Source organism: Zea mays, chromosome 5 (genome assembly GCF_902167145.1).
Source record: "Zea mays cultivar B73 chromosome 5, Zm-B73-REFERENCE-NAM-5.0, whole genome shotgun sequence".
NCBI classification, from domain to species: Eukaryota; Viridiplantae; Streptophyta; class Magnoliopsida; order Poales; family Poaceae; genus Zea; species Zea mays.
Window position 1 is genome coordinate 114,942,737 of NC_050100.1, and position 13,780 is coordinate 114,956,516.

The 13,780-nt window shown below is 44.1% G+C and overlaps 2 pseudogenes; both read left to right on the top strand.

Annotated features, from left to right (window-relative positions):
* The first annotated feature begins 2,995 nt into the window (after positions 1–2,995).
* On the top strand, positions 2,996–4,074 carry LOC109939751 (uncharacterized; annotated as a pseudogene).
* A 5,730-nt stretch (positions 4,075–9,804) lies between these two features.
* On the top strand, positions 9,805–11,812 carry LOC109939752 (uncharacterized; annotated as a pseudogene).
* The last annotated feature ends 1,968 nt before the right edge of the window (positions 11,813–13,780 follow it).

Genomic DNA, 13,780 nt, shown 5'->3' on the forward strand with positions numbered 1-13,780 from the left:
GATCTCTTGCTTTGCAACTCTTGTCAACATGACTAGAAATAACTTGGGAATCAGTTTTGAGAACAGCCCTTCTTATCCTCATTGCCTTCAACTTCCGAAGCCCCAAAAGTAAAGCTTCGTATTCAGCAATATTATTTGTGCAGCTAAAATCAAGTTTCACTGCATAGCATGTTCTGACTTTGGAAGGTGCAATTAAAACGGCAGCTGCACCTGCCCCGAAGGTTCACCAGGAACCATCGCAAAACACTGTTCAAGCTTCGACATCTTTACTTGCTTCTTCCTCCTGAGCCCCCGGCGTCCAATCAGCGATGAAGTCTGCTAGCGCCTAGGACTGAATCGAAGATCTATGCACATAATCAATGTTGAACTCGTTGAGTTCCGCAGCCCACTTTCCAATTCTTCCAGTAGCTTCTCTGTTTCTCATAATATCCTTCAAAGGCTGTGATGAAGGAACAATTATATGGTATGCTTGAAAATAATGTTGGAGCTTCCTGGAGGCCATTAAGACAGCATACAACACCTTTTCCAATTTTGTATAGTTTTTCTTTGATAAACTGAGAACTTTGGAGACGAAGTACACTGGAGCTTGATTTTTCAATTGTCCTTCAATCTTCTCCAGGACAAGCGCTGCACTTACTGCAGAGTGCGAAGCTACCACATACAACAGCAGAGGAGCCCCTGGCGCTGGTGGAGTAAGGGTTGTTAAATCTATCAGATACTGCTTCAGCTCTTCGAAGGCTTTCTGCTGAGCTGATCCCCATTGGAAGACTTCGGTCGACTTCAGCACTTCAAAGAATGGTAAATTTCTCTCTGCTGATCTGGATATAAATCGATTCAAAGATGCCAGTCTTCCTGTTAGCCGTTCAGCCCCTTTCTTTGTGCTTGGCGGCTCCATCCGAAGGATAGCTTCGATTTTATTTGGATTAGCTTCGATCCCTTTTGTTGAAACTAAACAACCAAGGAATTTCCCCTTCTTTACTCCGAAAACACATTTCTATGGATTCAACTTCAGGCCAGCTTGCCTAAAGTTAGCGAATGTTTCCTGCAGATCAGCAATATGATTTTCTTGCTTCGTGCTTTTTACTATGATATCATCAACATATGTTAGCATATTTCTGCCTATTTGAGAATGAAGAACTTTCGCTGTCATTCTGCTGAAGCTTCCTCCGGCATTCTTGAGCCCCTCAGGCATCCGGAGGTAACAATATGTACCACTAGGGGTGATGAAGCTGGTTTTTGGCTCATCTTCCTTCTTCATCCAGATTTGATGATAGCCTGAATAACAATCTAGTAGACTCATGAGCTCTGACGAAGTTGCTGCATCTACTAGAGAATCTATTTGTAACACCCCTGGTGTTTATATTCTGCTCGACAACGAGTATGGATTTAAGCACGTAATATCAGTGGATAAAACGGATGTTAAATTTTAAACATCTTCGCCTATCGCGATTTTAAAATCGCATCTGTTCCGTTTGTCGCGAGTGCGACATCATTTTTACTTCCATTTATTCGGGCTCTTCCGAAGTTTTCGTGCTGTTCAGAACATATTTGTTCTGAAAATCGGTGCGTCCGGTGAGTATTTAAAATTCATCGCTCGCGCGAATACAAAATTCGGAAGCTTTACCCACTCGGACGATTTTATCCCGAGACAATTAAATAGAACCCGACGACTAAGTTTCTGGTGAAAAATAAAGTAGTTCCCTTTTTGTCATCCGTAATATCACATCTACGGATGTTTAATTAAATTATTCTTTAGTCGAATATTCAGGTAGCAGTAAAATTCGTTTAAGTTCAACTAAATCGAATGTCTATTAAAACATCGAATCTGATATCGTTTAGTTTGATCCGTTAATAGCAGACTGTTTAAATAAAATGAATCTGAAGCATGTCATGTGTATTTGTGTGGTGCGTTGATCCTTTATCTAAAAAATGTGATTCAAAATATCTTTAATTGCCATTAAGAAAAAGTGAGAGAAAAGAAAATCCGGAAAATGGAAAAATACCCACCGTTCCTATCTCTTCCACCGCGCGCACGGTCTTCAGATTTTTTTTCCACGTGCGGTGCTCTTCTCTCCCGCCGTTCTCACTTTCTTCTCTGATTTCTTGATTCTTTCTATCCCAGCGTCGATCCTTATCCCCGCCGCTCTTCTCCCCTTCAGATCTTTCAGCCGTCAGTGTTTATCTGCGCAGTTCCTCTGATTCTCATCCATCGGCGTTCCTTCGTCCCCAGTAGTGGCGGACGCAAAACAAAATTTTAGCTGGGGCGATACCGTAAGATACAAACCATGATACTAGACGACTAGATAAAAATAGCTTCATGATAATAACAAGGTTAGGTGATAATACTAGGAGCGTTCTAAAATGATATGAATATCAGAAAACCATTTAGGCCACCCTACAGAAAGGCGGGTGAAGCAGCCACATCGACGCGTCATTGTGTGGTGAGTCTGCCTTGAGATGGCGATGATGAGGCAGCAACATGCGAGAGGCAGCGAGGGCAAGCGGTTGTAGGCAGTGGCAAGCGACAACAATTGTTGCATTGCGACGACGTGGTGGGACCCTGGTGACATAGTGAGGGCAGATGGTGGTGGCACCACGGTGCCAAGGCAGGATCCCACCAATAGCTTGCCCACCAGTCGATGCGGAATAGGAGGCAAAGTAGTGGCGCTGCGTGTGGGATCCCGACAACGCGATGAACTAACGAGTGACGAGAAGACAAGGTGACACTGATAGCGGACGGGTCTGGTCACCCACTACCGATCCAGTCATGATCGAAGGAGCGATCGAGCCACGAGTAGGTCGAGTAGCTAGCCGCTAGAGGAAAGAATCGAACTACTTGTATGAAGAGTGGGCTGAGCAATGGACTGTCGAGAAAAAGTTAGATTAAAACTAGGTTTCATTAGATTTGGTTGTACCTACTATATAAAAGTTTTTTTTTTATTTTGATGTATATCTAAATCTAGGTATAATAGCATATAAAAATTAAGGTGGGGCCATGGCCCCCTTTGCCCCACCCTTGGATCCGCCTCTGGTCCCCAGCTCGGCGCTCAAGCTCCCTTACACCGCGCGCCCTAGCATCTGCTCACCTCTGCGCGCGCTTCTCTCCATGGAGCGCTCGACCGGAGCTCTGCTCCCCTGCTCCTCTGCGCCGCGCCCTTGTCTTCAGCCGGCGCTACCTCTTTTTCAGCGACGTCCAGCTTCATCTCCCTCAACTCCCACGGCCGGAACTCCCGCTGCCGCTCGGCTCTAGTGAAAGAAGCTCCCTGTGCCCAGCGCTCCCTGCTCCATCTTCTCGTGCGCGTGCGTCCTCGCCGCGCCGAGCGCCGTGAAGTCTCTGTGCGCCACGGGCTCGATTCTTTCATCCCGCGCGCGTCCCCTGTGTTTCTCTATTCGGCCTCTGTTACTTCTGTTACTCCTCTGCGCGCAGCTGCATCCCACTGCTTGGCTACGGCTCATCCGTTGCGCTCGGGTCACCCTGGTATTCTAGCTCGTCGTCGCGTTGTTTGCCGTCGACCTCGCTAAATCGCCCCTTGCTCGACGCCGGTGATGGCCGTCGTGGAGCACCGCTGTAAACTCCCAGCACCCTTGCCTCTGCTCCAGGAAATATCAAGCCTTGAACAACCATCAATTTGTTGCGACGTGTGTGCGCTACTCGTCCCACGTCGTCGTCTTTGTGTGTGGACAGCCCCGTCGCGGCATGTCTGCCAAATCATCGCGCCCATGCTGAGTTCCCTGGTCATCGCGTTTTTTCTTATAGATGCTCAGTCTTACCGCGCGTCCTCTTTCCTGTTCGCCAGCGCGCCCTCTCGGCTCGCTCGGCTTTAATTCCCAATCGTGTCGTCGATTCCACCGGTTAGCGTCATTCGTCGTCGCGTCGCGTGTGTAGCTCTATATACGTCACTCTCCTGTGTCATCGTCGTTCCACGTGTCGTCAAGAAATTCCAAGAGTCGAGTGAAGATGGAGCCAGCAGCATGGTGTTCACCAAGTGCGCGACAAAAAGCTCGGACATCCTGCGCGACTCAAGTTCGATTCGTCAAAATTATTTAGTCGAGGAAATGATCTTCAACAAATGATTATCGAAGAAAAGGAGGCCCCTGGGTGACGTCAACCGGAACCTGTAGTCGTGCTTGCGACTATTGCGTCGAATTAGTCAGGGTAAGTTGATTCGTTTTCCTGTCAACTAGATCTATAAATAGATTAATAGAATTATTAGTCGCGATAATTGTTATTAATTTAGTATACACATATTGTGATGTTCGATTTAGATAAATAGGTAAATCAAGTAATTAAGATACACAGTTTAAAGAGTTAATAAAAAGCTAGGAATAAAAATAGATATTCTAGTGTTATTATGTCAATGGATGTAGTCGATGCCCTGTTGTGATATCCATGGTGCTTAATGTTTGGTTTTAAGTGTTTCATCCTTTTAGTGTAGATTATCTATATTATACTCGTGCTCATACATGTTCATCATGCATTTCATGAGGTGCGATAATTAATCACGTGATGTGGAAGATGACTCAAGTCGACCCCAAGCGCGGGCTAATCCGCAGGATGAAGCTGATGGACCAACCTGAAGATGGTTAAATCAAGCAAATGTTCGGTTGAGGGATACTCGTCAAGCGGACGTCATCTAACAAACACTAACATAGTGTTTATTCCAGGCAAGCCCCGGTGCATGCAACCCCTTTCCTTGTGTTTTAAATACTTTTCGCACACTTTAAGTCTAGTGAAATGTGCATTAGGTTCATAGGAGTTGCTTGGAACCCTTTGATGCATTGCTTTCCTTGATATCCATACCTTTATAGATACTTCTGTGAAGTATCAAAATATGATTTACAAAAATGCTTAGCCTTGCTTAGATCTTGTGGATAGAGGTTGTCCTCAGTCTAACCCGGGAGAGGATGGCTTCTACCTGCAAGAATATTTTCATTTGGAGCAATAGTGGGATCTTACTGCAAAGTTCCCTGTGATGCTCTTTCATCCTAAGGAACAGACACAATCCTAAGGATGGAAATACTTAAATTGAAACTTGGGTTAGGAATAGGTGATGTTCTACCCAGGTTGGTTAAGGATTAATGCGTATGTAGGCGTGCTGACCGAGGACCCTTTAACTGGTCACATGCCTCGTCATGGGTAAGCCTTGCCTCGGGCAGACTAAGGCCAGAATAAGATAACACGAAATGGGCGTGGAGCGGTGGCGAGAGTAGCGTGTACCCTCCGTGGCAAGAGGCTGGACGGTGGTGTATCTGTGCTCTCGGTTTGCGTGAAGCTGATCTGGTCTTAAGAACCCCGGTGGCGGGTTGACATATGCAAGGGTTAAGTGCTACATATGTCATGTGATTGGAGATCCTGAGTTGAGTATAATCGATTCGGATCGCCGTACCTTCGCGGTTATGAAGACTTGGTCACTTTCCTACAACCTAAAGTTAGGATGTGAACACTATGGATAAAAATGATGTTGTATTGATGAGATGTTGAAATTAGACTAGATGCAAATAGAGTCTATTAATACTTAATCTGGCGTTAAAATATTGAAAGTAAGGACTCACTTTAGTAAGCTATTTCTGCAAAAGTATCTAAGTTGATTCTTGCTAAAGCCTCTCCTTGATTCCCAAATCCAGCATATCCTTGAGAGTCTTTTCTTTAGTCGAGTAAGTCTTGCTGAGTAATTCCATACTCAGGGTTTTATTCCCTGTTGTTTTTCAGGTCCTAACTTTGTGATGTTGTTGATGGTGTTAAGTGCCGGTGGGCTCGGCCTTCTTATAAGTCTAAGTAACTCTTCTATACTTCTTATTGAGGATGGTCACTTGAGCTAGCATATATTTCAAACTTATACTTTTGTAATCACTTCGACAAAATAATGTAAATTTTTTATAACCTGTAAAATTTGGTAATAAGATTTCCGCTGCAAAAATGTTGTGTGTGTGATTTGTTTTACTTAATCCCGCGGTTCTGGTTGTAAGTGGTTTATCCGATGTCCTTGGGGCAATCGGACGGATCCTGTTAAGTTATTTAGTGCACATGCATAGCTGTCTGAGGTCTTTGAGACAAGGATAGGTGCATGTGGGCCCAATAACTTGGGAGGTTCTGCCACAGCGGGTATCGGAGCTGGATTAAGTATATACGGTCACATACGTATTTTCAAAACAAAAGTTTTGGTTTTGAAAAACCTATTTTCAACTAAACACATTGTTTGGCTTTGAAAAACAGTTTTGAAAACTATAATGCTAGCGACATCCTCTATTAAGCCCTAAGTTAAGGACTATCAGGTGGCTTAGTTGAAAACCATAACCCACAACCGGGTGGGTATTGCATACATGTGTATTGTTATTTTTGAGGCCATTCAGTTTTGAATGGATCGACGCTCAGGTAAGGTGAGTTGTGAGAGCATGACCGAACAACCGTCGGTCTAGGGAAGTGCTTAATTGTAGCGCCTGATTATATACATGTTCTACATATGTATATATGAAGGCTGCGATGTGGAGTACTTACTTTTCCGGGAATTCAGTACCCCATGGATGTGTAAGGGTATACAGACATGGGAATACTGAGAAGTGTAATGTACTTGTAACAACGCACCTACGTTCAGGTAAGAAGGTGAGTTACCATAATGAGTTGCCCTATGGTTAAAGTGTGGCAACGGCGCCTATGCATGGCTCGACGCTTAATGATGAGCTGGCCTCCATATAGCAATATATGGAGTATAAACTGTGATAAACTGTCATGTGTGACTTGCATCATTGGGAAATGGCCTGTGATGGATTTTTCTGCAGGTACACTAACCTCAAAAACGTATGTGTAGCTGACGACTAGCAAATTACCGTGAGAGAATGTATGCCACCGATATAGAACGTTATTGCCACAATATGTTGGCAAAATTAGTGAGGACGAATAGGACGAGCATGCATCCTGATTGTTGCATCATGTTTGTCACCTATACACCCAAAATGTTTCTCTCATCTTTATTCTAGTAACCATTGATTGTAGATAATATGGTGTAATGCTGAATTATGAACTTCGATGAAATAGGTGTCCTCCATTCCTTAGGTGACCTCTTAGGGTGTTTTATGTGCTTGCTCTTGTGCTTGATGTGCCGATAGTAAGTTAGTAATTGATTGCCTAAACCTAAAACTAGGCCATGTTCTTATTTTGTGAACCATGACCCGAATTTGAATTTTCCGTTATCACTCCATGACTAAACCCATGCAAATAAATGCGTAGATAATTTCTTTATTAGACATAAATTGTGCCTAGGCTTCAACAAGAATCTCGAGTCATGTTTCCTTCTAAAACCATTCCCTTGTTTATTGGTGCAAGCTGATGTACCTTAACCAGTTCGCCTGTTCTTAAGGATCGCCATGTTGAATTATCTTGTCGCTTTATCAACCCAACCTAGGAAAGTCCTGCCTGATCATCTTCATTAATTTGATTCCTTTGGTTTCCTCATATCTATCAAAGGCATACCAACTTGATCTTATGATTGTTTCCCCTCCGTATTTGATCAGATACTAATCCTTGACCTTGTGATCTCTGCGATGGGCATAGAAATATGCTTGGGACTGAAATAACAGTCTCCCATCGTACTCCTTTCATTCAGTTAGGTTATGGCCATATCTTGTTCATTTCATCGGGCCATGATCTATTTGGCTCTCTACTTGTAACCATTTTTACAGGTGGAGTAATTCTTTGTATATAGTCACCCTTGCTCAATCTATTGGTGTCGCGTGAGATTTCTTATTGGTTATGTCTGGTAATGGTGTTATGACTAAAATCGGTGACACCGCGCTGAAACCGAGGGCCTCCTGTGGGTGCACACACATGGTTGCGCTACTTGGCACGCGCTAGTATCACAGTTAGTATTCATAATCCATTATAAGACTATATTGATATGTTATCTCTACACAAATTGTTCTTACCACGTGAGATTCATTATTGGTGCCAGTTTTGCAATGGTGTCATGGTTAAGGACTTATGGTACCGCGGCGAAACTGAGAGCCTCCTGTGAATGCGCACACAGGATTTTGCTGCTTGGCGCATGCCGGTATCGAAGTCTCTAGTCATGATTCGTTATGGAATTACACTGATGTGTTATCTTCCGCTGACTCCTTCCTTGAAACGATTTCGGTGTTGTTTGTCGAGGTGATCAAGCAACATCTGTCATCTCCATTAGATCAAAACGACATACCCCTTACTTGTGTGGTCTCTTTCCCCTTGACCTTGATAGTGACTGCACGCATAGAAGTTTCCTTTACATCCTTTGTGTAAAGGTGAAACCTTGGAGCTTTTTAGTGTCGAGAGACAACTGATTAGCTCTCAAAATAGAGATATGTTTCCCCTGCTGTTGAAATGCAGGAGTTTGTTCATTCGCTCTCTTATTTAATCCATATATTCCCTAACCATGTGGATGATTCATCTCGCATGAGAAAAACGGATGAACAACTTGACCAAATAAACTTTTACCCACATACATAACCTCTTATTAACAAAGAGTGAACTCTCAACCCCTTGGCTTACCAATGGTACTGAGAGGATTTGCTTAATGTCAAAAGTAATTCAACAAGTTGGTTTTGACTAACTTGTAACTGCCCAATGAACGAAGGCTGAGTTTAGAGATTGTTTTATCGAGCTGTCTAAACTCACTTTTGTACAACCCCTCTTAAGGAAGTATTTTCAAGAATCGAGATTAAGTCGGCCAATAACCACCTAATTATCGCTCTAGTCATGCCTCGATCATCCCACGTGTGCTTTTCAGCATGAGTGATCCGGTCGAGTCATGCTTAGTGCTCGATAAAGGGGATTGATTGTGAAGTCAACATTTGTTGATCATCTTCACTAATGTGTTCCTCGAATTTTCATTATCTTCCTGGAACTTGAATTCCTTAAATGGCCACTTGTTGGTAAACCTCTTTCGGTGTGTTTTACCTAAGAGGTTGCATCTGATTCTGTTTGGGTAAAATCGCGTAATTGCCGCTCGCCCAACGGACTCAGATAGTACAGTGTCATCAGAAAAAGCAACTACACACATGAAACCCTGTGTGTTCCTCTAGCAGATATCACCTCTATTGTTGGACATCTCTAAATTGGCCTAAGGCAATATATGTTATGCCCACTAGAGAAACAATATCCTGAGACACTCGCCTTTAATTGGAAATGTCTCATGATTATTACTGATATGAACATGGGTTACATACTTCTCTACCCTTAGAAGTCTTTCGCTCCGAATCTCGGGACGAGATTCTTTTAAGGGGGGGGGGCTGTAACACCCCTGGTGTTTATATTCTGCTCGACAACGAGTATGAATTTAAGCACGTAATATCAGTGGATAAAACGGATGTTAAATTTTAAACATCTTCGCCTATCGCGATTTTAAAATCGTATCTGTTCCGTTTGTCGCGAGTGCGACATCATTTTTACTTCCATTTATTCGGGCTCTTCCGAAGTTTTCGTGCTGTTCAGAACATATTTGTTCTGAAAATCGGTGCGTCCGGTGAGTATTTAAAATTCATCGCTCGCGCGAATACAAAATTCGGAAGCTTTACCCACTCGGACGATTTTATCCCGAGACAATTAAATAGAACCCGACGACTAAGTTTCTGGTGAAAAATAAAGTAGTTCCCTTTTTGTCATCCGTAATATCACATCTACGGATGTTTAATTAAATTGTTCTTTAGTCGAATATTCAGGTAGTAGTAAAATTCGTTTAAGTTCAACTAAATCGAATGTCTATTAAAACATCGAATCTGATATCGTTTAGTTTGATCCGTTAACAGCAGACTGTTTAAATAAAATGAATCCGAAGCATGTCATGTGTATTTGTGTGGTGCGTTGATCCTTTATCTAAAAAATGTGATTCAAAATATCTTTAATTGCCGTTAAGAAAAAGTGAGAGAAAAGAAAATCCGGAAAATGGAAAAATACCCACCGTTCCTATCTCTTCCACCGCGCGCACGGTCTTCAGATTTTTTTTCCACGTGCAGTGCTCTTCTCTCCCGCCGTTCTCACTTTCTTCTCTGATTTCTTGATTCTTTCTATCCCAGCGTCGATCCTTATCCCCGCCGCTCTTCTCCCCTTCAGATCTTTCAGCCGTCAGTATTTATCTGCGCAGTTCCTCTGATTCTCATCCATCGGCGTTCCTTCGTCCCCAGCTCGGCGCTCAAGCTCCCTTACACCGCGCGCCCTAGCATCTGCTCACCTCTGCGCGCGCTTCTCTCCATGGAGCGCTCGACCGGAGCTCTGCTCCCCTGCTCCTCTGCGCCGCGCCCTTGTCTTCAGCCGGCGCTACCTCTTTTTCAGCGACGTCCAGCTTCATCTCCCTCAACTCCCACGGCCGGAACTCCCGCTGCCGCTCGGCTCTAGTGAAAGAAGCTCCCTGTGCCCAGCGCTCCCTGCTCCATCTTCTCGTGCGCGTGCGTCCTCGCCGCGCCGAGCGCCGTGAAGTCTCTGCGCGCCGCGGGCTCGATTCTTTCATCCCGCGCGCGTCCCCTGTGTTTCTCTGCTCGGCCTCTGTTACTTCTGTTACTCCTCTGCGCGCAGCTGCATCCCACTGCTTGGCTACGGCTCATCCGTTGCGCTCGGGTCACCCTGGTATTCTAGCTCGTCGTCGCGTTGTTTGCCGTCGACCTCGCTAAATCGCCCCTTGCTCGACGCCGGTGATGGCCGTCGTGGAGCACCGCTGTAAACTCCCAGCACCCTTGCCTCTGCTCCAGGAAATATCAAGCCTTGAACAACCATCAATTTGTTGCGACGTGTGTGCGCTACTCGTCCCACGTCGTCGTCTTTGTGTGTGGACAGCCCCGTCGCGGCATGTCTGCCAAATCATCGCGCCCGTGCTGAGTTCCCTGGTCATCGCGTTTTTTCTTATAGATGCTCAGTCTTACCGCGCGTCCTCTTTCCTGTTCGCCAGCGCGCCCTCTCGGCTCGCTCGGCTTTAATTCCCAATCGTGTCGTCGATTCCACCGGTTAGCGTCATTCGTCGTCGCGTCGCGTGTGCAGCTCTATATACGTCACTCTCCTGTGTCGTCGTCGTTCCACGTGTCGTCAAGAAATTCCAAGAGTCGAGTGAAGATGGAGCCAGCAGCATGGTGTTCACCAAGTGCGCGACAAAAAGCTCGGACATCCTGCGCGACTCAAGTTCGATTCGTCAAAATTATTTAGTCGAGGAAAAGATCTTCAGCAAATGATTATCGAAGAAAAGAAGGCCCCTGGGTGACGTCAACCGGAACCTGTAGTCGTGCTTGCGACTATCGCGTCGAATTAGTCAGGGTAAGTTCATTCGTTTTCCTGTCAACTAGATCTATAAATAGATTAATAGAATTATTAGTCGCAATAATTATTATTAATTTAGTATACACATATTGTGATGTTCGATTTAGATAAATAGGTAAATCAAGTAATTAAGATACACAGTTTAAAGAGTTAATAAAAAGCTAGGAATAAAAATAGATATTCTAGTGTTATTATGTCAATGGATGTAGTCGATGCCCTGTTGTGATATCCATGGTGCTTAATGTTTGGTTTTAAGTGTTTCATCCTTTTAGTGTAGATTATCTATATTATACTCGTGCTCATACATGTGCATCATGCATTTCATGAGGTGCGATAATTAATCACGTGATGCGGAAGATGACTCAAGTCGACCCCAAGCGCGGGCTAATCCGCGGGATGAAGCTGATGGACCAACCTGAAGATGGTTAAATCAAGCAAATGTTCGGTTGAGGGATACTCGTCAAGCGGACGTCATCTAACAAACACTAACATAGTGTTTATTCCAGGCAAGCCCCGGTGCATGCAACTCCTTTCCTTGTGTTTTAAATACTTTTCGCACACTTTAAGTCTAGTGAAATGTGCATTAGGTTCATAGGAGTTGCTTGGAACCCTTTGATGCATTGCTTTCCTTGATATCCATACCTTTATAGATACTTCTGTGAAGTATCAAAATATGATTTACAAAAATGCTTAGCCTTGCTTAGATCTTGTGGATAGAGGTTGTCCTCAGTCTAACCCGGGAGAGGATGGCTTCTACCTGCAAGAATATTTTCATTTGGAGCAATAGTGGGATCTTACTGCAAAGTTCCCTGTGATGCTCTTTCATCCTAAGGAACAGACACAATCCTAAGGATGGAAATACTTAAATTGAAACTTGGGTTAGGAATAGGTGATGTTCTACCCAGGTTGGTTAAGGATTAATGCGTATGTAGGCGTGCTGACCGAGGACCCTTTAACTGGTCACATGCCTCGTCATGGGTAAGCCTTGCCTCGGGCAGACTAAGGCCAGAATAAGATAACACGAAATGGGCGTGGAGCGGTGGCGAGAGTAGCGTGTACCCTCCGTGGCAAGAGGCTGGACGGTGGTGTATCTGTGCTCTCGGTTTGCGTGAAGCTGATCTGGTCTTAAGAACCCCGGTGGCGGGTTGACATATGCAAGGGTTAAGTGCTACATATGTCATGTGATTGGAGATCCTGAGTTGAGTATAATCGATTCGGATCGCCGTACCTTCGCGGTTATGAAGACTTGGTCACTTTCCTACAACCTAAAGTCAGGATGTGAACACTATGGATAAAAATGATGTTGTATTGATGAGATGTTGAAATTAGAGTAGATGCAAATAGAGTCTATTAATACTTAATCTGGCGTTAAAATATTGAAAGTAAGGACTCACTTTAGTAAGCTATTTCTGCAAAAGTATCTAAGTTGATTCTTGCTAAAGCCTCTCCTTGATTCCCAAATCCAGCATATCCTTGAGAGTCTTTTCTTTAGTCGAGTAAGTCTTGCTGAGTAATTCCATACTCAGGGTTTTATTCCCTGTTGTTTTTCAGGTCCTAACTTTGTGATGTTGTTGATGGTGTTAAGTGCCGGTGGGCTCGACCTTCTTATAAGTCTAAGTAACTCTTCTATACTTCTTATTGAGGATGGTCACTTGAGCTAGCATATATTTCAAACTTATACTTTTGTAATCACTTCGACAAAATAATGTAAATTTTTTATAACCTGTAAAATTTGGTAATAAGATTTCCGCTGCAAAAATGTTGTGTGTGTGATTTGTGTTACTTAATCCCGCGGTTCTGGTTGTAAGTGGTTTATCCGATGTCCTTGGGGCAATCGGACGGATCCTGTTAAGTTATTTAGTGCACATGCATAGCTGTCTGAGGTCTTTGAGACAAGGACAGGTGCATGTGGGCCCAATAACTTGGGAGGTTCTGCCACACTATTCTTGGCAATGGAAATTCATCCTTCGGACAAGCCTTGTTGAGATCAGTAAAATCAATGCACATTCTCCATTTACCATTGGCCTTCTTCACCATAACAGTGTTAGCTAGCCATTCTGGGTATTTTACTTCCCTGATGACTCCAGCGCTGAGAAGTCTTTTCACTTCATTTCGAGCACCTTCGGCTTTGTCATCAGACATCTTCCGAAGCCTCTGCTTTCTGGGTCTGAAGGATGGATCAACATTGAGCGAGTGTTCAATAACATCCCTGTTGACACCACAGAGATCATTAGCTGACCATGCGAAAACATCTTTGTTATTGAACAGGAACCTTATTAGGGTTTTCTCCTGCTTTTCAGACACTTGAGATCCCAGCAGCACCCTCTGCTCTGCTATATCTTCACATAAGAGCATGGGCTTCGACTGATCAGCCGAAGCAGCCTTCTCCCTTCTGTACTTGAATTGCTCACAAGCTTCGGCTCTATCTATGTTATGGATTGCTTTTGAACCTGTCCAGTTTCCTTCGGCCTTTCTGGCAGCTTCCTGACTTCCATGAATAGCAATAGGCCC